The 25,144-nt window shown below is 52.6% G+C and overlaps 1 protein-coding gene and 1 non-coding gene across 2 annotated transcripts in view; both read left to right on the plus strand.

Moving 5' to 3' along the window:
* Positions 1 to 25,144, plus strand: part of LOC120363119 (phospholipid phosphatase 2-like) — a 250,173-nt gene that overhangs the window by 28,695 nt on the left and 196,334 nt on the right. The gene's annotated exons all lie outside the window — the stretch shown is intronic.
* Positions 18,428 to 18,534, plus strand: LOC120364061 (U6 spliceosomal RNA). The gene has a single exon (XR_005579414.2). It is a non-coding gene; the product is annotated as a U6 spliceosomal RNA (small nuclear RNA).

The raw sequence follows: 25,144 nt of genomic DNA on the forward strand, positions 1-25,144 counted from the left end.
TGCATGGATGTGTGCCTACATTGTGTGTGTTGCTGTGCATGCTAACATGCTTGTATGAGTGTGCAAATGTGCATGCATGTGTACACACTTTGTGTGTATGCGTGTGCACATGCACAGATGTGCACAGGATGGTTGCTCAAATAGCCAGACAAGGACTGGGAAAGGAACAGCCCCACAGGTGCTCTTAGAGTCCTGGAGCAGGAAAGCTCGTCTCCATCTGAGGCTCACCCTTCCTCAAAGATGAGGGTTGGGCCCTAACCAATGTCATGTCTCCTTTCTTGCACTCAAAGAATAAACCTCACCATGCCCCAGGGCTGTTTCCTGGCTTTAGTCAGTCCAGTGGGGACAGGGAAGTCCTCCCTGCTGTCCATCCTCTTTGGGGCGCTGTCAAAGGTGGAGGGGTTTGTGAGCATCACAGTAAGGCCACCCCCTTCCTGTGTGCTAGGATGTCCCCATCATCCTGAAAGTCCCCCTTCCTCACTGCCTTTCCACCCCTCCCCATCTCAGCCAAGCTCACTTTCATTCTCTCAACCACCCACCCACCCACCGAGAGCCCAGCTCCCACTGCTCCTCAAAACCTGTCATACGCCTTTCCCCATCATCCTTCTGTGACCAAAGTAAGTTGTGTTTTAGTGTTCAGTGGCCTACATGCTCCAGGAGGCCTGGGTGCAGAACACCTCTGTGGTGGAGAAAGTGTGCCTCAGGCAGTAGCTGGACCCAGCCTGGCTGGGGAGAGTCCTAGAGGCCTGTGCCCTGTGGGCCAGATGTGGATAGCTTTCCTGGGGGAGTCCACACTTCAATTAGGGAGAAGGTGAGAGTCTCAGGGTCTTTTGGGTCAGGGAGGCATTGCAGTTGGGGGTCATTTGGGTCTCTGACTCATCATGGGCACTATGATGGAGAAATGCAGGGAGTGGTCAGGGAAGTGGGGAAGAAGAAGGGCTGAGCTCATGGTCAAGCACATACTAGGTGCTCAATGAATAATCACTAATCAGGAAATAGAAATGGACACAGAGAGACTCAAGGAGTTGTGGTAGGGATTGGCTGTGAGGGTCTGTTCGGCAACTGAGAGTGAGATGACTAGAGTCCTGTCTTACTCTGCCCTGCCTTGCTGGGTGACGTTGATCTAATTGCTTCCCCTCTCTGGGCCTCACCAAAGGGTCTGGACAGAGATGTCCAAGACACAGAATATATGCATCTGGAGCTATGGCTTGGGCAGGAGCTGGCAAACTGTGACCCCCAGGCCAAATCCAGTCCTCCACTTTTGTGTGCGTGTGTGTGTGTTTGAGATGGAGTCTCTGTTGCACAGGCTGGGGTGGTGCAATCTTGGCTCACTGCAATCTCCCCCTCCCACGTTCAAGAAATTCTCTTGCCTCAGCTTCCTGAGTAGCTGGGATTATAGGCGCATGCCACCACACTTGGCTAATTTTTACATTTTTAGTAGAGACAGTGTTTCACCATGTTGGCCAGGCTCATCTCGAACTCCTGACCTCAGGCCATCTTCCCATTTTCCTCAGAGTCAAAGCCCAAGTCGTGATGATCCCTGGCAAGGTCACTGTCACCTTGCTCTGGTATCTGTCATCCCCATCTTCCTTCATCATCTCCTGGCTTCACTCCAGCCTCCAGAGTCTGTGATGTTCCCTGATCCTCTGCAGCACACTCTGTCCCCAGGGCCTTTACAACTTCTGTTCCCACTGTGGGAAATCTTTCCCCAGGAGTGGCCAGGACTCATCCCTCACTTCTGTCACATTTGCAGAGAAGGCTTCCCAGATTACCTTATCCACCACCACCACTGCAACCCTGCTCATGCTAGTGCGCCTTACACCCACACCTGCTTCCCCTCCCCTCCCCTCCCCTCCCCTCCCCTCCCCTCCCCTCCCTTCTCCTCCCTTCCCTTCCCTTTCCTTCCCTTCCCTTCCCTTCTCCCCTTCCCGTTCCGAGACAGAGTCTTGCTGTGTTCCCCAGGCTGGAGTGCAGTTGTGCAATCTCGGCTCACTGCAACCTCCGCCTCTCAAGTTCAAGCAATACTCCCACCTGAGTAGCTAGGATTAAAGGCAGGTGCCACCATTTTTGTACTTTTAGTAAAAATGGGGTTTCACCATGTTGGTTAGGCTGATCTCGAACTCCTAATCTCAAGCACTCCACTCACCTTGGCCTCCCAAGGTGCTGAGATTACAGGCGTGAGCCACCGCACCTGGCTTCACCTACTTTAGAATTTATTCTTCATAGGGCTTTCCACCTAATGTGCTGTCTGTGTTACTGGTTTGTTTGTGGATTGCCTGTCTTTCTCCCTCTCATTAGGGTGATGGATCCATTCAGATAGCAGAAACTTTGTTTCATTCACTGCTGTTTCCCCAAAGACTAGAACCCTGACAGGGATATGATAACCAGGCAGTAGTTCTTAATGGAATAAATTAATGTAAGAATGAATGAATGTGTCATCTGGGTCTAGATTATAGAGAGAAAAAAAAGAATGAATGAATGGCCGGTTGCAGTGGCTCATGCCTGTAGTCCCAGCACTTGGGAAGGCTGAGGCGGGCAGATTGCTTGAAGTCAGGAGTTCAAGACCAGCCTGGCCATCTCTACTAAAAATATAAAAATTGGCCAGGCATGGTGGCACACCTGTAATCCCAGCTACACAGGAGGCTGAGGCAGGAGAATCGATTGAACCCAGGAGGTGGAGGTTGGAGTGAGTTGAGATCACGCCACTGCACTCCAGCATGGATGGAAGAGCGAGACTCTGTCTCAAAAATAAATAAAAATAATTTTAAAAAGGAATGCATGAAAGACAAGAAGTCCTAGATAGAAGGAATAAGTGATAGTAATCAATACTACACAAGGGAAATCATAGTGAATGAGAATTTATTTGTAAATTTCAAGACAGCTAGAAGACAAGGATTGTGGTGTACTCAATACAAAAGATAAATATTTGAGGTGATAACTATCTCAGTTACCCTGATACAATCATTACATACTCTACATCAGGGGTCCCCACACCCTCTGGCCACGAATCAGTACCAGTCTGAGGCCGGTTAGGAACTGGACAGGGAGCCCAGCAGATGAGTAGGGGGCAGGTGTGTAAGGCTTCATCTGTGTTTACAGCCACTCCTTATTGTTTGCATCACCACTTAAGCTCCACCTCTAGATCAGTGGCAGTGTTAGATTCTCATAAGAGCACAAACCCTAGCGTAAAGAGCACATGTGAGGAATCTCAGCTGCGTGCTTCTTCTTCTTCTTTTTTTTTTTTTTTTTGAGATGCAGTCTCACTCTTTGCCAGGCTAGAGTACAGTGGCACATGCTTGGCTCACTGCAACCTCTGCTTTTTGGGTTCAAGCCATTCTCCTGCGTCAGTCTCCTGAGCAGCTGGGATTACAGATACATACCACCACACATGACTAATTTTTGTATTTTTTTAGTAGAGACAGGGTCTCACCATGTTGGCCAGGCTGGTATCAAACTACTGACCTCGTGATCCACCCACTTTGGCCTCCCAAAGTGCTGGGATTACAGGCATGAGCCACCATGCCCTGCAGCTGCATGCTTCTTATAAAAATCTAATGCCCGATAATCTATCACAGTCTCCCATTACCCCCAGAGGGACCATCTAGTTTCAGCAAGACTAGCTGAGGCTCTCGATGATTCTACATTATGATGAGTTGTGTAAGTATTTTGTCGTATTTTACAATATAATAATAGGAGCAGGCCAGGCACAATGGCTTATGCCTATCATCCCAGCACTTTGTAGGGAATGAGGCAGGCAGATAATCTGAGGTCAGGGGTTCAAGACCAGCCTGGCCAACATGGCCACTAATTCAATTCACGAGGAAGTTCTTCCCTAACGACTTAATCAGCTCCTAAAGACTCCACCTCTTAATACTGTCTATATTGGAGTTTAAGTTCCAGCATGAATTTTGGAGGAGATACAAACATTCCAACCATAGCGAATATACTTTGCTAAAAAAGGAGAAAAAAAGGAAAATCCTGTCTCTAAACATGGTATTTTAAGAGTTATTTGTAGCCCCATTTTCTGCTTGCTTAGCTTCATATTTGTGACCATGAGTGTCAGCTGAGAAGTTTCAGCAAATTTAAAAAGTTTCACACTATCTATTAATATCTTATTCAGATAAGATCAAATTTCTAACCTAGATTTTAGGTTAAGACAGAGACCCATAGTAATTTATTGCAATGTGAAAGTGACAGAGAGATATTAACTAGCAGAATCCAGGTATAAAAATAAATTTAAGGGCACAGTTCTCTGCTAATGACTCCCCCAGACAAATCATTCTTTGGATATCAATGAATCAACTAAAAATGGAAGTGAGAACAGTTTGAGTTCTTTTTGCAGTGGATGGATGTTTATGAGACTATTAAGTGAAGAGGTTCCGAAACAAGGGGATAAATGGCATGCTAATTTGGGGTTGAATGGAGTAACGGGATGATCTTGAAATATAAGAATCCTGCTTAATGGGGCTTGTCTACTTGCAATGCGATAAACTAATATACGTCAATTCAAAGAGATAAAGGACAGGAGCAGTCAGAACAAAATTACAGAAATACATTTAGCAAAGAAGCACCCCAGTTGAGGCAAGGGTCACTGTGCCACGCCTGATACTTTCAATTCCCGAGTCCTGGGGATGGTAAGCCGGGGAGCAGAGTCTTCCGACTGGAAGCTAAATCTACCTGGGGTGGGTTCAGCGCGCCTGTTCAGGCTCAAGAAGCGAAACAGATGTTGTGTGGTTGAAAACATCCCGATGGCAAGGGCGTTTTCAAAGACGGTGGTGCTTGGGGAAAACAGAATGCTGCGTGTTTTTTAATAAATAAAAAGGATTAAAAGGAAGAATGGGACAAGGAAGGAAAGGCGACCAGAGGGCAGGGCGACCACGTGTTCTGGTTTGCAAGGTGCAGCTGAGGTTACGTCTGCGTCCCGGTGCAATTACGGTAGTGCCCGTTTCGCCCTCCGAAGCGTCTGGATTTGGACGATCAACCCGCTGGAGAGGAAACCAGCCGGAAGGCCCCGCGTCCACCGCAGGCGCTGTGCACCGACCCGCAGCCCCGCCGGGCTCCGCGCCCCGCCGCGCCCCGCCGGGGTCTCCAGCAAGGCCGGGCGGGCGGACCCGCGGCTCCCGCGCCGCTCTGCTGCCGCCTGCAGGTCGTGCGCGGAACTGCATCTCTCCGCCCCGCCGCGCCCCGCCGGGGTCTCCAGCAAGGCCGGGCGGGCGGACCCTCGGCTCCCGCGCCGCTCTGCTGCCGCCTGCAGGTCGTGCGCGGAACTGCGTCTCTCCGCCCCGCCGCGCCCCGCCGGGGTCTCCGGCAAGGCCGGGCGGGCGGACCCGCGGCTCCCGCGCCGCTCTGCTGCCGCCTGCAGGTCGTGCGCGGAACTGCGTCTCTCCGCCCCGCCGCGCCCCGCCGGGGTCTCCAGCAAGGCCGGGTGGGCGGACCCGCGGCTCCCGCGCCGCTCTGCTGCCGCCTGCAGGTCGTGCGCGGAACTGCGTCTCTCCGCCCCGCCGCCCGCCGCCCGCCGCCCGCCCGGACCCTGCGCAGCGCTGGGCTGGACCGAGAGCCGCTCCGGGAGCGGGAAGCCGGGGCTGGGGCGTGCGCTGGACCCGGCCGTGAAGCCCGCATGGCGCGATCAGACGCGCCCAGCTTGAACCAACAGACGCGCCTCCTCTTCCTGCCCGCTCCTGTCTGGGCTCACGTTGCGGACGGGAAACTGAAGCCGGATTCAGAATTTTCGTTGATGGCTTGTGAAGCGCGCAGCTGGAGTCTCCCAGGCGCCCTTCCCCACGTGCCTGTCTTCCCCTAATGCATCTGGATGGCGGAAGCAGGAGAACGTAAGCTTGCGAAGCTCCTACTGTGTCCCGGGCACACACTGGGCGCTTTTCTCTGCGGCCCCCCGACTGGTGGAACGTAGGTGATCATCCACCGGGGACACAGGATCCGAGTGGGCTGGTGGCGTGCTCACGGTCTCTCAGCTGGGACCGGAACCCCGGGGTCTAAGGCTAGTGCTCTTTTTTTTTTTTTTTTTTTTTTTTGAGACAGAGTCTCGCTCTTGTTACCCAGGCTGGAGTGCAATGGCGCGATCTCGGCTCACCGCAACCTCCGCCTCCTGGGCTCAGGCAATTCTCCTGCCTCAGCCTCCTGAGTAGCTGGGATTACAGGCACGCACCACCACGCCCAGCTAATGTTTTGTATTTTTAGTAGAGACGGGGTTTCACCATGTTGACCAGGTTGGTCTCGATCTCTCGACCTCGTGATCCACCCGCCTCCCAAAGTGCTGGGATTACAGGCTTGAGCCACCGCGCCCGGCCAGGCTAGTGCTCTTTTAGGATCTCCAGCTTGAGTAATAGTTGCAAAATGCAAAGAGCACCATGAAAATCTAATACTGATCCATGTAAGACTACATTGCAAACCAAAACATGAGTGTCTGTGAGCGTGGCAGCGAGGTCGGGAGATTATCTCAATTCTGTGTGACCTGGGAGCTCTCCAAGGAACAGGAACGAAGCACGAGGGAGTGCGATTTGTCTGACAAACAACATCTGTCAGAACGTGGGGCCCTGTGGGTCCCGGGTCGTGCAGAGGAGAAACCACGGTGCCGGAATTTCCTGAAGTCTTCTTTATGAAATTACTCAGGGCCTCGGGGCCTCCACTTTCTGCGTGACCCCTAGGCAGTTTCCCCTCTGTCTTCATCCGACCGCTTGCCCTCCTAGCCGTCAAAGTGCTGGAGTTATGTCTCGATAAAATAAAAATCACGGTGGAAGTCATTTACACCCGGTGAGAGTCTGTAAGACTCCCCTTTCTTCGCAGACCTTTCAGCTGAAGTTGGTTATGAGAGAGGACGGGGCGGGGAAAAGGGTTGGGGTGAGCACTCTTGGGACTTGCACTGTTTCTTGCGGCCGCCCTGGCTCAGTGTCAATGTCAATCTGAGTGGAGAGCGCCAGGGATGTTCCTCTCTATTCCCTTTGTCGCCAGTACTGACTCCCAAGGCAGATCCGGGAGGGCTGGACTGAAGGACCTGGCGGTAACAGGCAACGCTTGGCTTTGGATTTCAGGTCAAGTTCTGCCCGTGACTTGCTGCGTGAGATCAGACAAGTCGGTTCACCTCTCTGTACTTCACTGACCTCATCTGCAAAAGGCTGGTCTGAACTAGATTATTAATTATTTTAGGTTTTGCAATTTTTTTGGTCTTAACATTATATTCAATTCTTCCCTCATTTTTATTAAAGTATAATTGACAACTAAAAATTGTTTATATTTATGGTGTTCAGTGTGATGTTTAGATACATGCGAACATTGTATAATGATTAAATCAAGTTAATTAACATTTTAATCACTTCACATACATTTATTATTATTGTTTTCGTGTTAAGAACATTTAAGATCTGTTTGCTTCTAATAGTGTTTACTAGAGGTGAGGAAGGGTAAGGGGGAGAGGGTAGCCGAAGGTTGGCCAATAGGTTAACAGTTACAAGAGCACATGGCTGAGGATAGTGGCTCATGCCTGTAGTCCTAGTACTTTGAGAGGATGACTTGATCCAGGAGTTTGAGACAAGGCTGGGCAACATAGGGAGATCCAATCTCTACAAAAAAAAAAAATGAAAAATTAACCAGGCATGGTGGTGCATGCCTGTGGTCCCAGCTACTTGGGCGGCTGAGGTGGAAGGATCCCTTGGGCCCAAGAGGTCAAGGCTACAGTGAGTTGCGATTACACAACCACATTCCAGCCATGCAGACAGATTGAGACTCTGCCCGGGGAAAAAAACAAACCAAAAAACAGAGTACAGCTAGATAGGAGAAACAGTTCTGGTGTCTTTATAGCACTATAGGGCGACTATAATTAATTACGTTTTATTATATATTTTTAAATAGCTAGAAGAGTGGATTTTGAATGCTCCCAGAACAAAGAAATAATAAATGTCTGAGGTGGTGGAGATTCTAATTACGATTTGATTATTACACATGATATACATGTATAAAAATATACTGTACCCCATAAATATATACAATTATGTGTTGATTAAAAATAATAAAAGCAGACGTGGCGCGGTGGCTCATGCCTGTAATCCCAGCACTTTGGGAGGCCGAGGTGGGCAGATCACGAGGTCAGAAGATTGAGACCAACCTGGCTAACACAGTGAAACCCCATCCCTACTAAAAACACACACACACAAAAAATAGCCAAGCGTGCACCTGTAGTACTGAGGCAGGAGAATTGCTTGAACCCAGGAGGCAGAGGTTGCAGTGAGTTGAGATCACACCACTGCACTCCAGGCTGGGCCACAGAACGAAACTCCATCTCAAAATAATAATAATAATAATAATAATAATAATAATAATAATAAATCTACTGTCTTGGCAATTTTCAAGTATACATTATTATTAGCTATAGTCATCATGCTGTACAAAGGTCTCCAGAACTCACAACATTATATTTAATTCCGATCAAAATCATAGATACAGAGTTAAGAACAAAATTGTATCTGGAGCAAGAAATTCTCAGTAAAACAACAAGAAGAAATAACAAAATGGAAATAAGAGGTTTATATCAAAAAGCATTTCCTCCGCCCGTTCCTTTCTTGTCTCTGAGTTCTAATTCCCAGAGGCCATCACTTTAAACTCATTTGCTACTTCCTCTGGTATTTATCAGCTTTTTTTTTTTTTTTTTTTTTTTTTTTTTTTACCAATTACCAACTTTTTCAGATGCTCCAATCAATTTATCAAATGCCTAGTGGTCATTATCCAAAGACTAAGAAGCCTTGGATGCTCTTTCGGCTCTGTATTTTCCCTGGAGGCTTCCCTCTCTCCCTTGCCCTCCATCCTTCTGCTCCAAACTGGACTCAGCTCTCAGCCCACGGCAGGGCTGGCATCCTGGCACGTCTGCACCACCCTGTGAATTTCCTGCTGCCCCTGCTGTGTGCATTTCCTGTTCCCCGGCCCCAGGTGGTCTTTCCCTGCTCTACTCTCTCAGGCACTGCAGCGGGTCTTCCAGTGGCTTCCAGAGAAAGAGTGAAGGGAAGTCAAGCTTTCTGACCCTCTCGTATTTTAGAATGTCATTGTTCTGCCCCTACTCCCGATGAATAGTTTGGCTGGAAATCATGCTCTAATTTACACGTAACTTCTCCTCACTTGGGAAATGTTGCTCTATTATTTTCTAGCTCCCAGTGTTGTTGGGAAGAAGTCGGTGTCATCCTGAGTCTTGATTCTTTGTATATGACCTGTCTTTTCTCTCTGGAAGGTTTCATGATTTTCTCTCTATCCTTAGTCCTTTTCCGCAATTTCCTGATGTGACTTCTTGTAGATCTGTCTTCATTCGCTGTGCTAGTCACTTGGTAGACTCTTTTGAACTAGAAAATTATAGCCTTTTATTGTAGGAAGCCACCAGCAGGTTTGTGTGAGCTGCGTCATCGCATTCTGTTCTTGCAAGGACAGAGGTCGGGAACCTTATAAGTGGATGGCGGGGAAGCGGGGTCTGAGGTGAATTCAACAAAGCTGCAGCACCCACTGAGCTCATGTCCCAGGGCCAGGCTCTGCCTGAGGACAGTAGACGTGGGTGAGACCCACTTCCTGCCCAGTCCTATGTGGGGCTCAGTACACACATGGTCCAGGAGGCCCCCAGCCCCGGGCTACATTTACATGCATCTACCTGCACCCAGCATTCAGTTTCATTGAAATTGAACCCAGAAGGAGACTGCGGCTTCAGTCTTGGCTGCCTGGAAATTGGGCTATGTAGAGTGTTTGTGTGCTGGAAATTGTCAGACATGTGCAGACTGACCCAGTAGATACAGCAAGTACACACAGGGTGTATATTTCTTGAGGTACATGTGCACACACACACACAGCATACAGCAAGTACACACAGGGTGTGTACATGTATACACACCAGTGTGCACATGTATGCACACGCACACACACACACACAGACAGCAGAAAATCTAGAAATAAACTATTTTAATTTCAGCTGTCATGGAAATTTTATGTCATTTTCCCAAAAAACACAACTTTTATTTTATGATTTAATCTTTTTTTTTTTTTAAGAATTATTTAAGAAAAGGGGGAGCTGAATGTGATGGCCCATATCTGTGATTCTAGCAGTTTGAGAGACTGAGGCAGGAGGATTGCTTGAGCCCAAGAGTTCAAGACTAGCCTGGGCCACATGGCACAACCCCATCTCTACAAAAACTACAAAATTAGCTGGATAAGGTGGTGCACGCCTTTGGGAGGGATGCCTTCCTCAGGCAGGGGCTGCCCCTACTGCAGACATCAGGACACGGAGCTGGGCCAGGTGTGGGGACAGAGATGGGTCTTTGGACGGGAGCTCTCTCACCCACTCCTCATTTCGGAGTCCTAAAGGCAGGGGATGGTGGAACGTTATAAAACCCCACCGCACCACGCCGCTCTCCTGCCCTAAAACCCTTGTGGCTTCTCCTTGGCCAACAAGGCATAGGCTGTGGGCTTCATTTTGCCATTTAAGGCTTCCGTGCCCCAGCCCAGTGGCTCTCCCTGGCCTGTGCTTGAAATATGCCTCCCAGCCAGGCTGCTGGCCTTCCTGTCTCAACACCCCTCTGCTTACGCCCACCTGGTGCCTCTGAGTCAGCGCCCCTGCCTGGAGTACTGACTCCCTTCCCATCCACCGACGCTCGGTTCCAGGACCACCCTGTGTCCCGCCCCAGCGTGCCCCTGACTTTCTCCCCGTGGTGCTTTCCATCCGCATCTTTGCTGTTTGAGATCAAATTTGCCTTTCTGCCTCCTGAATGAGCCTAAGTTGAGCCTCTCGATTTCCTGAGATTTTCCTTGATTTTCCCTGAGAGTCCAGCACCATGCCTGCGTGTTGTCGGGGCTGAGAAGGGATTTGGGAATGGCTCTCAGTTGAAGCCCAGGGAGGTGGGAGCGTTGGAATCCCTCCTTGGCTGGAGGCTGGGCCTGGATGAGCTGACCGCCCGGTCACCCTGGATGCTCCCTTCCCATCTCCCTGGAGGCCCAGCCCTTCCCTCAGGCCCTGAAATCTTAGGGGATCTGGTCCCTGCAGACAGGAACGGGGAGCCTGGGGATCCAGCACTGATTCACCCCGGGGGGTCCTCCCTTGACTCACTTCCCTTCCAGGAACCCCGTGATGCCCTCTCTGAGAGCTGGCTGCTCCATCTGAAGGGGAGAAGGGTGTGGCCTGGGCCCCGGTGAAGGAGGCTCAGGCCCGTCCTCGCTCCACGTTGCTCTTGGGAATGGTCCCCAAGAGGAAGCTGAGGCACTGAATCACACATGGGAGGTGATGACGGGTGCACCCTGAGGCCGCAGTTCTCACGGCATAACTGGAGCTGCCTTGGCTGAAGGAAGAAGGCTGTCATGTGGGGTTTCTGGCATTGGGACAGAGAGGGGATGTATCCCTGCACCTCTCCGAAAGCAAATTCCTGGGGTTGGAGGTGGGGACCCAGCAGGCCCCAAGGACCATATAGGGAAGGCGAGACCAAAGTCAGCTCTTAATTAACCCAGAGTGTCCCAAGCGTGGGGGTGGGGAGGGTCCACACCCCAAAACCCTACAATTCCTTCTCACAGCATTGCTGTGGAGTGAGAAGGGGGCTTTCACCCTCTTAGGGGGCTCCGTGCACCAAGGCCCCTGACTGCCAGGGAATCCACACCCACAGTGCCCTTCTTTCTGAATGCTGGCCCTTCCACAGCCTGGATGCTTGAGCCTGGGCAGAGGGGTAACGACCCCAGGACTATCTTCACAAGTAGAGAGGCGACTTGGCACCAGGCTCTGACTCCTTGAGCTGAGCTCAGCAGCAGGCATGTCACCAGCGCCCCCTGGACAGAAGGGGCTCAGCCCTGAGGACCTAGCACTCCCCACACCTGCATGTCCCTGCTGGGCATCCACCCTGGGGACCCAGCTTTCCCCCGCCCCCAGCTGCTGGCAGCCCCATCTTGACTCATCTTGGGTCTCTGAGGCCACACCAGGAAGCAGCCTGGAGCTGGGAGGAGCACCTGCTGTTTCCGCATCTTTATTATTATTATTACTATTATTTTTTTGAGACAGAGTCTCACTCTGTCACCCAGGCTGGAGGGCAATGGCACGCTGTCAGCTCACCATAACCTCTGCCTTCCAGGTTCAAGCAATTCTCCTGCGTCAGCCTCACAAATAGCTGGGATTACAGGTGCGCGCCACCAGGCCTGGCTAATTTTTGTATTTTTAAGTAGAGACGGGGTTTCCCCATATTGGTCAAGCTGGTCTCGAACTCCCGAACTCGTGAGCCTCCCACCTCAGCCTCCCAAAGTGCTGGTTTAAAGGCGTGAGCCACCCAGACCAGCTGTTTCTGCATCTTTTCTCTGGAGCTCACTTGGGTGGGAGGGGCTACAGACTCCTGCAGCCCACGCCCCCCGCTCCCTGGCTGAGCGAGCTTTCTTCTCAGGAGTCCGACTGCAGGCTGGGACCGCCTGTCACAGAGGCAGGTCTGAGTAGTCCAGGCCCGTTCCTGCTCTCCAGCAAGGCCCCTCCTGTTCATTTGTGCAGCTGCCTTTGCCCAAAGCACAGGTGAAGTCTGTGTGGACTGTGTCCCTTGTTCCCAAGGGGAGCGTGGCTCCAGCCCTGGCCTGGAACTCGGATGCCTTAGAATTAGAGGTCACATGTGGCAGGGAGGAGCAGCATGGTCTGCCCACGGCCAGGGCAGGTACCACGTTGGCAGCCCCAGACCTGACACCACGGCTCCGGTGTCCCCTCTCCACTTCCGTCCAGTGCATCACCTACACCACGTGCTGCCCCTGATGAATCCGGACTGTCAGCTTCCCCAGCTCAGCCGGGAAGTCCCGCCGACCCTAAGGAGAACAGTGTCTCCTGAGTTGGGGGCTGTGGGAATGGGCCTGGTGTGGGGTGGGGGAGGTCGGGGTGAGGCAGGTGTCTAGCGCCGCTCTGCTTACCTTCCCTTCTCCTTTGCCCACAACGGAGGCATCTTCTCCATGTCCCTCTGCCACCCTGAGGACATAAAATACTTCCCCAGGTCTGTCTTCCCTTGGACACGGCCCACCTACCTTCCTGTGGGACTCGGGGCTTTGTTTTGTCCTGTGGCCCACATGAGAAGCAATTATCCCTACTCTGTCAGCTGAGAGAGGTAAACTGAGGCAGAGCCGGGGAACAACTCTGTCGTAGTCTGGATGTTAATGGCACAGTCAAGAGCAGCCATTCCCTGAGTGATCAGGTCCAGTGGACCCCAAGCGTGGAGGCTGTATCAGTCCGTTTTGCATTGCTCCAGAGGAATGCCTGAGACTAGGTCATTTATTTATTTCTTTCAAGGGGTTGGCAGGGCCACTAGGCTGAGGGTTGGAGCCCCGTCTCCTAGTCCCAGCCTGGGTCTCCATCACTGGCTAGCCGGCTCTGCTGGCTGCATTCTCTCTACACCTGCCTCCTGCAGCCCAGGGGTCAGTCTGGGTGCCAGCCTGGGAAAGGTCCAGGAGCAGATTCTGCCCCCAGCTCATGCCTCCTGTGCACCAAGGCCGCCAAAATGCAGCAGCAGAGCCAGGAGCGCTGGCTTGTCCCTGTATCCCAGTGTCTTGGGAGGTTGAGGTGGAAAGTTCACTTGAGACCAGGCTGCACAACATAGCAACACCCTGTCTCTACAAAAAATACAACCAGGCATGGTGGCATGTGCCTGTAGTCCCAGCTACTCAGGAGGCTGAGGTGGGAGGACCGCATGAACCCAGGAGGTCGAGGCTGCAGTGAGCTATGATTGCACCACTGCACTCCAGCCCGGGCAACAGAGCAAGACCCTGTCTCTAAAACAAGAAACGAAGTGCATCCGTGTGTGGAATCCAGCTTCTGGCATGTGGACCTGACCTCACTCGGTCCCATCAGTGAGTGGGAGGCTGCCTGCTGTCTTCCAGAACATTCCCACCACTACACCTGTGTCCCTCCTGTGTTCCCTGGCAGGCTTTGTGAGGGGGCCTGTCACCTACCCCTCTGGCTTCTCTAAGGCACAGCTGAAACCTTCCTCGCCACTGAGAACCTTTTCCTGAAGAGTCTTACCCTCACCCACAGGCCTCCTCATTTCAGAGCTTTTGGTGCGGTGAGTACCAGGATTGACTCACTGCTACCAGTTGGGAGGAATTGTCCCTAGGGTTGGTCTCTGGATGTCATATGAGGATCTAGACGAGGACCCAGATGCCTGTAACCTGAAGGGCAAGGGCCTCGGCTGCCCGGGCTTCACACAGCCCCTCGTCCAGCCTGACCTTCTGGGACAGGCCAGACCCCTCCATCCTTTGGTCTTGGTCCCTACTGGGAACTCTGGTTTCCCCGGATTACCGACTTTGACGCCAAGGTAATAATGCCGACATCCCCATGAGACAGAGTGACAGACTGAGACTATGGTAAGGTTGCCTGGCTCAGAGTCACCATAGCCAGGCAGAGCTCAGGTCCTGGCCCTGTTCACGGTTTCCCCAACGCCTTCTAGCTCTGGTACCTGGGTTCTTCCTCACCCAGCTGCAGCTCCCCCGCCCCTTCAACCTGGTGACAGAGAACCTGGCAGTCTGTGACCCATAGAAGGCTTCACTTTCCTTCTGGTGAGGCATGAGAACCTGCTTGGGGCGGTAGGGAAGAGGGGTCTGGGGGCCCTCCCAGCCCTGCCTCTGGCATTTGAAGGATGGTGTCTGGGCAGCAGCATGGTTTCAGCTAGACATGAGCTGTGGGCTGATGTCCCTAGGTTTATAGCCTGGCCTCAGACAGCTGCTGCCATGTCACCTTCTCTTCTGCACGTGCTGACCTGGCATCCCACCTAGTTAAAGGTCCTCACACCTCCTGCCTCTGGGCATTTCCCCCACTCCCTGCCCAGGCACAGCTGTCCTTGTCCTGGACTCATCTTCAGAGATTCTTGTCCAACACACAGCTTTGCTGGACGTCGCAGGCTGGGCCGGGCCCCCTGCCCTGCACTGACATTTCTTTATGAGTCTCAAGTAGACTGATCTGCAGCTTCAGGGTCAGGACAGGATCTGACTTAATTGATGTGACGCAGGACAATGGGGTTACATCTGCTTGAGTTCTTGGCCTCTATGGTCTCTTTGGGGCACAATTCCCCTCTGTGTCATGCTTAGGTGCCCACATGTGGCCAGAAGTGCTTTTCCTACCACCATCTGTACTTCAGGCCACTGTCCAGGCACCTGTGGCTCCAGGCAGAAGTGTGAGTGCAGAGCCAGGCCTGGGCGGATGTTCGGCAGGTGCTGCAGGAGCTGACAGCCTTGGCCACGCCGCCCATGTCCCTCCGTTCCCCGTCACTGTGGCTGCCCCCAGTCCGCCATCTTTCCAGGGCCAGGCCTGGAACCAAACTGACTTCTGTCTGGTCGCGACAGGTTCTCGGCTGAGCATGATGGTCTTGCCCATTTCATTAATTATTCTCATTAAAAGGATTATAGAGCCACTTGGGGACCTCACATCTGACTGCCAGGTCCTCACCAGAGCCATGACTGCCTTGGGCCGGGCCTGGGACAGTCAGGGGTTACACCTGCCTGTTGGGACCCAGATTCAGTGGCTTCAATCTAGCCAGTGGGCTGATGGGCAGCTGGCACTTCTCCTCTGCTTGGGGGAGGCAGGAGAGGACGGTCAGGCAGGAGACGTGCTTGGCGCCCACCTGTGCCTGTCTCACCTGGCTGCAGGTGCATTGGAGGCTCAACGCCCCTTCCTCATCTCCTGCGGGTGTGGATTTCAGGTTTCCATGGGTGTCAGGGTGCGCTCCAGCGCTCTCCTGGCCCTAGGGAACCCTGGGCTCCATGAGGCCTCGGCCTAGGCAGGATAGTATCCCACACTGTCATCTCCCCATACAGTCGCCTCCCCAAACACTGGGCTGCAGGCTCTGGTAGATTGAAAAGTTGAAAAGCAAAAGCCGGGCCCTCCCCTCTCCCGGAGTGGGGGGCCCCTCCCCTCTCCGAGTGGGCGGGGACAGGAGTTACCGGGGACGCTTTCCTTGGGATGCCGCAGGTGTCTCCGGAGCTGCCTGGCCACGCCCCCTCCCCCTTTCATCTTCCTCACTGACCAATGGGCTTGCAGCATGCAGGCCACGCCCCCATTCCACATTCCAGCGCGGCCCTGGTTACGCCTCCTCTGGCTCAGTCAACACAGCCGCCTGGCAGGAGAGCGGAGCTGCTCACCAGTGCTCCCCTGAATTGTGTCGATGTGGCCCCAACCCGACCCCCCTCCCCAACCCCCCCTCCCTCCCCAGCCCCCCCTTCCTGCCCACCCCACCCTGGCGATGTCAGAAGAAATTCGCCAGATGAAATTAGCCTCGGCTAGGAAGAAGGTAACACGCACGCAGATGCCCTCCGACGGCAAGACCGCTGCCAGAGTCCATAACACTTCCGAGACACGCCAGGCTGGGCGGGCCCCCAACCCCGGGCCTCTGGGCTCCCCTGCCAACGTCTTGTCAGTCAGCCCCACCCCTTCAGCAAGGAGCCCAGCCCCTGCCCTTGCCAATCACCCCAGGGTGACATTGCATGTGTAACCGCTGAGGCTCCCCGCTCCCTACTTGGACCTCACCTTTTCCTGCCCCAAGCCGGACCTCCCTGGGCTCTGTGGGCTCCTGTCTCTGAGGACCCGGGTCTCCCAGCCCCCACCCTCACCAGTCATTTCTGGGTGACTTTGGGCTGCTGACTCCTGGGGCTCCTGCTGCAGACTCTGCCCTCCCCTCCTGCTCCCCCAGTGCGACCTCCCTGTGCTCTTTGGGCTGGCGTCTCCAAGGACCTGGGTCCCAGCCCTGCATCCCCTCCCCCATCAGGGAGCAGTGACTCAGGTATCTCCTTGATGTGGTCCCTTCCCCCAGGAGGAGTGGAATGTAGTGATGTCACCGTTCCCCTAGGAACCCTCAGTGCTGCTACAAGACCAGCCTTCGATCTTAGGACCCAGTCCCCTACGCATTCTCATCCCATTTCTGGCTCCTCTGGTCCCAGCACACATTTCCAGCTGAAGGGGGAATGCAGCAAGAGGTTTCAGCCTGCCTCACTCCCTTATCATAGACATTGACAGTGTGGAAAGCCTGCACTTCCCCCGTGAGCTCTAAACGTTGACAGTGTCTCTGGGTGGCAGTGGGAGAATGGGTTTGGTTTGGTTTTCTCTCAGGCTTCTACTCTCCAGAGAGACTTTCATGTTTCTTTCTGAGTTCTCCACCTCATATTCGAATTCCCCATGGTTCTGGGACAAGACTGCCCTTCAGTCAGTGGCCTCTGGAGTGAGATCTGCTCATCTTCTGTGGAACAGATCTTGGGAAATTGAACTTGACAGCTTGAATCTTCCTCATATCATCTCAACCTGGGCTACTTTGAATGCCACGGGATAAACATGGGACATCTTTCTGAAGCATCAGTTTCCCTTGAGTCTCTTGAGACAGCAAAAACATTAATGTACTTAGGGATGACAGTCACATAGGTTTCTAAGAGTATACCAGACTTCTCTCTGAAATGAGACTTGGGTTGTCCTCTTTCTGGTGAATTCCCAGATTTAACAGAAAGGCTGCCTTCTGCCATGGGGACACATTGATATAAAAGTGTGAGAGGTGCTGGTGCTCTTCTTAACACTAACAGACGTGTGAGGCCGTATGACTAAACCACACGGCGTACAGTTCCTGCCTACCTAATGGTGACTTTTCTGCCTCTGCCTGTGGTTTTGGTCTCTGGCAGTTGCTGATTCGTGGCAAAACCCCAGAGCTTGGAGTCAGAGGAATGAGTTTAAGGTCTAGTATTGCTTTTTCTTCTTTTTTCTTTTTTTTTCTTTTTTGCCATGATATCAGTCCCTCTCAGTCACTAAGTGATTGTCACAACACTTTATAGAGTTGTTGGTGGCATTAAATCAGGTGGTGTATAACAGTATTTTGTAAAAACTGTAAGGTAGGTTGTGACCGTAGGGGTTTGTAGTTCTCATGGGCATTACTGCTCTTTTTCCCCCCAGTTAAAAGAATTTCAACAAAGAAACAGCCCTGCTGTTCCAACACGAGTGAGAAGACGAAAGAAAAGAAACAACAATTGCCCTGAGACAGCCGCTTCTGATGGTGGCCAGTCACCATGCCGTGTGAGTCTTGGCTGGGCAGGCTTCCTGGGAAAAGGGGTCCAAGGGGCAGTAGAGGGTAATTGTTAAGATTGTGGAAGAACTTCTGGGTACTGGTTAAGAATTCTGGGTTTGAGGCCAGGCGCGGTGGCTCAAGCCTGTAATCCCAGCACTTTGGGAGGCTGAGGCGGGTGGATCACGAGGTCAAGAGATCGAGACCAACCTGGTCAACATGGTGAAACCCCGTCTCTACTAAAAATACAAAACATTAGCTGGGCATGGTGGCACATGCCTATAATCCCAGCTACTCAGGCGGCTGAGGCAGGAGAATTGCCTGAACCCAGGAGGCGGAGGTTGCGGTGAGCCGAGATCACGCCATTGCACTCCAGCCTGGGTAACAAGAGTGAAACTCCGTTTAAAAAAAAAAAAAGAGTGCTTGCTTCGGCAGCACATATACTAAAATTGGAATGATACAGAGAAGATTAGCATGGCCCCTGCGCAAGGATGACACGCAAATTCGTGAAGCGTTTCATATTTTTAAAGTTCAAAAAATAAATCACATTTTATAAACTAGAAAAAAAAAAGAAATCTGGGTTTGAATCCAGCCTCTCAATCTGCTAGGGATATGATTTAGGGCAAGTTGCTGGAGCTTTTTGGGTCTCTCCTTTCACATCTGTAAAATAGAGGTGGTGTTGTCTGACTTCCATTAGTGAAGGTGAAATGAGATTCGTTATTGCTGTTGTTTTTTTGTTGATCCCTAGTACATGGCCTGCTGTAAACACCCAGGACACCCAGGAAATGGTCCTTGCTGTTTGGTTTTCCTCATCCCCAGGCTCAAGGGGAAGCCAGCCCAATGAGCACAGCCATTTGCTGTCAGGCTGTCCCTTTGAGAGTCACTGAAGGGGCCCCAGGGTGGGATGGTGGGAGATAAGAACCATGAGCGGAGCTGGCACAAGGAGTTTTGGGACAAAGGGTCCGAGAGGCAGAACGGAAAATGCTGCCAGCTGATGGGGAGGACAGGAAGTCAGAGGCTTGGACACGGAGGGGACAGAACGTCTCCATGTGCACTCTCGTCTCTTGTAGTCAGCGGCAGGTGGTCACAAGGAGGGCCCTGCACCATGTGCCTCCATGAAAGATCCAGAGGTAAGAGGCCCTGAGCTGAGGTACAGTGACCGGGCAGGCCAGCCCTCCACCCCCCTCCCACAGTGGCGGCTGGGTGCCCCTCTGCCAGCCGAGACAGCCCCCACACATCCCAACCCTAATGATTGTTCTCTCTACCTCTCCCCCGACCCTCCCCCAACTCCTCCTCTCTGCATGTGCCTCAGAGCGCACACCAACCTCAAATAGCCCTGGACTCGAGCTCCGTCACAACCAGTGAACTGAATAACACCGTCAACGTATTGGTAAGAGTCCGGTGGGGTCCCCTGATTCCACGCCGCCAATCCTGGGCTCCAGTTTCCCCTTGGGGCTGCTGTGGGTGAGTTGAAGGACGCTATGGGGAGCCAGCACTAGATGTAGAGCTCAGAGGCCAAATGCCCGTCCTGCCCTTACCTGGCTGTGGCCTTGGCCAAGTCCTAGGTGGGTGACTGGGAACTTGGACAGTGAAGGTACAGAAGAGGAGCTTTGGGATGTTACGATTTGTGTAGAGAGAGGAAACGTGTGTGTGTGTGTGTGTGTGTGTGTGCACACATGTGTGTACATACTATGATAATATACATAAAACATGTCTGTAAGGATTTGTGAAAAACTCAGGAGAGCACGGGTGGCTGGGAGATACTTCCCTTCTGTACCTTCTGAGTTTTGGACTATGTGAATGTATCATCCTTTCAAAAAGTGAGCAGAAGGTTAATTTCCCCCTTCCTGTCTGTGCCCCCATCCCCAGCAGGAAAAAAAAATGGACTTAGAGGATCAGATGGACCTGGGTGTTCAAATCCCAGCTCTGTCTAAGTGATCTTAGGCAACCACCTAACCTCTAATGCTCCGTGTTTTCCATCTACACAGTAGAGGTCATCGTAGTAACTGCCTCACATGGCGGTTGTGAGGTTAAATGGGATTGTTAGCACGCTACCTGGTGACGCACTCAGTAAAGGTTCCAACAGCGGTAGTAATAACAGGAATAACAATAGAATCGATCTGGTCTCTCTGGGCCTCTGTGAGCCAGCTGTAAATTTGATCTCTTTGCCTGTCCCTTCCAACTTTACTGAGTTCTTTTAAAATCCAGGCCATGGGCCTTGATCTTTACTGACCGAGTTGTGTATTAAGCCCAGCCCTAGCCCTTTTGAGGGGCACCATGTGGAATGGCCCAGGCTCAACAGATTGAAGCTTCTCCCTCTCCACCCTCCAGCCCTCGAGCCGCTGTGAAGCAGTCCTTGAGCAGCAGTTACAGCAGTTTCTACAGGAGCGGGAACTGCTCAAAGCACAGGTGGCGGAGGTGAGACTTTGCAGAGGGAGGGATGTGGAAGGAAAATGACCCCAGGTGGCCAGGAGCAGGTGAGGACCCGTGACAGCCCTTCCTAACTTCCGGGCCCATTCTTGCAGGTGACGGAGTGTCTTAAGAAAGTTCAGCTAGAAAGAGACACATATGCTCAACAACTCAAAACAGAGAAGGCGCGGTGGCAGCAGCAATTGCTGAAAATGGCAGGAGAAGTGAGAGCTGACCCTTCAGCCGCGCTCCTTAGATAGCTCACTGGATCTTCCTGGGCATCTGTAGAATGAGAATAGTCCAGCCAGGGGTGGTCACGGGACTGGGCTTTGTGGAGCTGGGGGCGGAGAGGGAGATGGTAGCCTGTCCAGCCACCAGCCCCTCTCTCCAGGGCCCTTTCCCCCTGTGCTTTGAGCAGATGGAAATATTCAAAATGGAGAAAAGCCAGGACGCAATTAAAATCGAGGAGCTGAAGAGGAGCCTTGCCCACCTACAAAACCATCTGGGTAAGATGGGGCTGGCGCTGACCCGGGAGCAGGACTGGCATCAGAGGGCTGTGGGGGTGGCTTAGGGTGCCCCAGGGAGGCAGGTGGCTGGAAGGGCTTTGAGGCAGAGGGAAAGAGGTCTGTGCCAGGAGACGGCAAGTCTCGTAATCTCCACGAGCCTCAGTGTCCCCATCAGAAAGAGGGAGGGGTTCCCGTTGTCAGCCACACACGGTGCTCTCGATCTGAAAGTGGCTCGGAAGACTGGCTACCATTTGGGGTTGAGGAATCATGAGCAGTGAGGGCAGGTTTGGGGAGCCTGAGAGGAGCTGTGCACCCAGAAGAGTTTTTTTTTTTTGTTTTTTGTTTTGAGAATCCAGAGGCCCTTATCGTCTGCTTCCTTTCTCAGCTGAACCCTCAATCCTGAAGCCCCCAGCAGGACACTCTGACTTGGAGAAAAACCTAAAAACTGAAACCAAGTACCTGAGAGACAAGCTGCAGGAACAGGAGAGACTGCAGGAGGCGAAAATGAGGCTCCGGGAGCAGGAGGTGAGGCTGAGAGAACAGGAGGAGAGGCTGCTTGAGCAGGAGGGGCTCCAGGAGCAGGAGGAGGAGCTGGTGTGTTGCCCACCTGGGGAGCCTGCCCTCCTCCCCAGCCCTCCAGGCCTTTGTTTTCCCACCTGTAAAATGGGGGAGTATATGAAACGGGGCTCCTAAAGCCACCTGTGAGCCACAGCCCTGCTCTGATGGCTGTGGGAGAAAGGAGACAATTTTTCTAACCTGACTCCACCCTTCCTGGTGCCATGGGAGGCAGACACCAGGTTCTGGGGTCTCCAGCTGCAGTGGGTGGCCGCTGATTGCTTCTCTCTGTCCAGAAGAACGAGAACAGGAGCGCACTGCATTTGGAGCAGGCAGTAAAGGAGCTGCAGGAGAAGCTTGAAGAACAGGAGACGGTAATCTCCGTCCCATCCGGGAGGCCTGGGAGGCAGGCACCGGCCTCTGGGGAGGGGAGGTGCAAGGCCACAGGCAGCTCCACCCTGGGGGCAGGTGACCCCACACCCTCCAGGACAGTCCTGTGACCGTTTCTGGCTTCGTGCCCTCTGACTTTTAGAGGCAGGTAGCCCTGGGCTCCTCCCAGGTCTGGACATCATCATCCCAGCTCGAGGCATGGAGCTCCCCAGTCATAGGGCAAGAGACAGTGGTGTGAGAGGCTCTTTGTGCTGGGTGCGGTGGCTCACCCCTGTCATCCCAGCACTTTGGGAGGCTGAGGCAGGAATTTGAGACCAGCCTGGCCAATATCGCAAAGGCTTACCTCTACTAAAATTACAGCAACAACCACAACAACAAAGCTGGGCATTGTGGCGCACACCAGTAATCCCAGCTACGCAGGGGGCTGAGGCATGAGCATCGCTTGAGCCCGGGAGCTGGAGGTTGCGGTGAGCTGAGTTTGCACCACGAATCTCCAGCCTGGGCCACAGAGTGACACTCTGTCTCAAAATAAAACAAATCAAATCAAATCAAATCAAAACAAAACGAAAGTCTCCTTAGATCCAAACTGGATTCCAGCCTGGGTTCCACTGGTCACCATTCGACGACTTCGCATCTCTAGTCTCTGTTTCTTTAACTTCCAAAGGAAGTTAGCGTTTTCCTCGCGTGGGTGCTGAGGATTAAATGAGATGCTGCGTGGAAAGCATTAGGCACGTAGCACACTTGGCAGATGGTGGTCGGCTCCCTCTGCTTTTCCACCAGTCTGTGGCCTACAGTTTAAATGGTGGAAGGAAGGACGTGAGATTTGAGGCTGGGGAAGGAGGCGTGGGGTTCTAGGCAAGGGAGGCAGTCTCTTAGGCTGGAACCAGGGGCCAGGCGCCTGGGTGGGCCACCTTCCTCTGTGATCCCTCCTAGACCCCCTTATGCTCTTGGTTTCTCCACTTTCTGATTCCTCTGGACCCTCACCCCTTCCAGAGCCGGTGGTCAGACACCTTCGTGACTGACAGGTGCACTCTCTGAGGCCCCAAGGGAAGGGGCTGCGCTCCACCTCCCTGTCCCGTCTGTCCTGTGTATGCCCCTACAAGAACGCTCCCCTCTTGCCTTCAGGTGCCATTTCTGAATGCTGCTGGAGCCGGCGCCCAGGAGGAGCAGGCACGGCTCTGTGAGCAGCTCCAGCAACAACAGGTGTGCTGCCAGCAGCAGGCTCACCCGGTGGCCTCGGCCCTGAGGGAGCCAGAGGCAGCGGCCGTGGCCACAGGGACTGGGAGCAAGTGTGGGTGTGGGGAGACCCAGCGGGCCCTGCAGGAAGCCATCGACGAGCTGCAGGTGAGTGAGTCCTGGCAGGGGCCATGAAGGCTGGGGGTGGGGCAGGTCGCTGCCGAAATGTGACCCCATTATTTTGGCTCCAGAGAGACTTCATGGCCATCATGAAGGAGAATGAGGACCTCAAGGAGCGGGTGGAAAAACTAGAACTCGGACTGATCCAGCTCTCCGGAGAGAGAGACATGATAAGTGAGCAGGAGGCCAGGGCAGGGCAGGGGAGCTGCAGGGTGGTGGAGGGGCCCAGCCTCTGAGCCTGTCCTCCCGCAGGAAAGTCCGTCAAACCAAATGACCGTGACAGGGCAGTGGCCAAGACCCAGCACCAGAAGAAGGATGTTAGCATGCTGTCCCAGGCCGAGGAGGGGATGAAGGTAAGGTGTACAACCTCTCTGCGGGGGTGAGGGGATGGGGGCGGGCGTGAGCGTGGGTGCCGGCACCGGCATGGAAGCTGAGCACCCCTATCTCCAGGTGGAGCTGCTGGAGCTGCAGGGGCCAGTGATGCCGCTTATGATCGACCACGACGTCCAGCACCCTGCTCATGAGTCCACTTCAGGGGCCACAGCCCCCCAGGGGCTCCGTGCTGCTGACAAGGATGGTGAGCAGAGCCCTCAGGTAGGGTGGGCGGGCAGGAGCAGGGGAGGCTGGCACTGTGCTCAGATCCCCACCTCCCTCTCTCCAAAGAATTTTATGAGGTGAGCCTGGACGACGACAGCAACAGCCTGGAGCCTGCAGGAGGGAGAGTGCAGCACAACCCCACTGCACAGCAGATGGCACCTGGCTTTGTGAGCTGCGGGACGGCCAGCAACACCGGCCCTTGGGCAGCAGTCCCTCTATGCCACGCTTTCACCGGGCTGCGGCGAAGGAGGAAGTAGACATCACCGTCAGCTAAGAGGTGGCCAAGAAATTTACAAAGGACCGAAGTTATAGGGTTAGTCTTCTACACGTTTACTTTATTTGAATGTTAGGGCCACTCATGATGATTTCTGTTTCTAATTTATAGTTTATTTGTAAAAAGTTAAAGGATAGTGGGTCTTCATGTGGCTTTCACTGATGTTCACTCTGGCATCCTTTAGCGTTTTTCCTTTTTAATTTGAGAATCATAGATCATTAGCATGCCTATCAAGTTTGCCCTTACGTGGTGAGAGTTCAAACACACAAAGACCCACTATTGGCACAAAACCATTCTCGCCAGCTTGGAATAGGCTGCTATGGTTTTTTAATGTTATTGCAGCATGTATAGTCATTACGGAATTCAGATACAATTTGCTTATGTTCTGCTATGATATTTGATGGAATCCTGATCGCAGTGACCTCTTAATTAGCTCAATATGTGATTTGCCCTCACGTGCACACTGTTTATTACCCTGTAAGATGCCACTATGAGTACTGAGATTTAGAGCTGTTGAAAGGTCGAGAACTGGAAACAGCCTTTCTTCCATGTTCTGTGCATTGCAAATGAGAGTAATAACATTTCTGGGAGCTTTTAAAATCTCACAGAAGAGGAAAGTGGCCTGCTCCGGCAGGTATGTGCAGAATAGAGTATTCCATTCGTTCCCATGCCGAGAACGAGCGCTGTGCTATGGCAGTTCTTTTAGGATTTTTCTGTGCTGTGGGCTCATGAAGATAGTGCATCATGAGCTGCGGCAGCTGTACTCTTTTTTGATGACCTAAAAAAGGATGATTTCTGAGGAATAAAAGGCTCCCATCTTTGACAGTGGATGTGGAAAACCTTTCCTAGCCTAGAGCATTTGTATCTATAATACATTGTAAAGTCAGAGTTCATGTTACCTGTTTTAACACATGACTCCAAGTCTCAGTACACAAAAGGGCACTGGTTGGCATTCTTCTTAATGTATTTAGTAAAGATCATAAGAAATCCTTTAAGATAAAGTGTAATATATATATTTATATGTATATATGAATGGAAATTTGTATCAT

Source organism: Saimiri boliviensis, chromosome 2 (genome assembly GCF_048565385.1).
Source record: "Saimiri boliviensis isolate mSaiBol1 chromosome 2, mSaiBol1.pri, whole genome shotgun sequence".
In the NCBI taxonomy this organism is placed as follows: Eukaryota; Metazoa; Chordata; class Mammalia; order Primates; family Cebidae; genus Saimiri; species Saimiri boliviensis.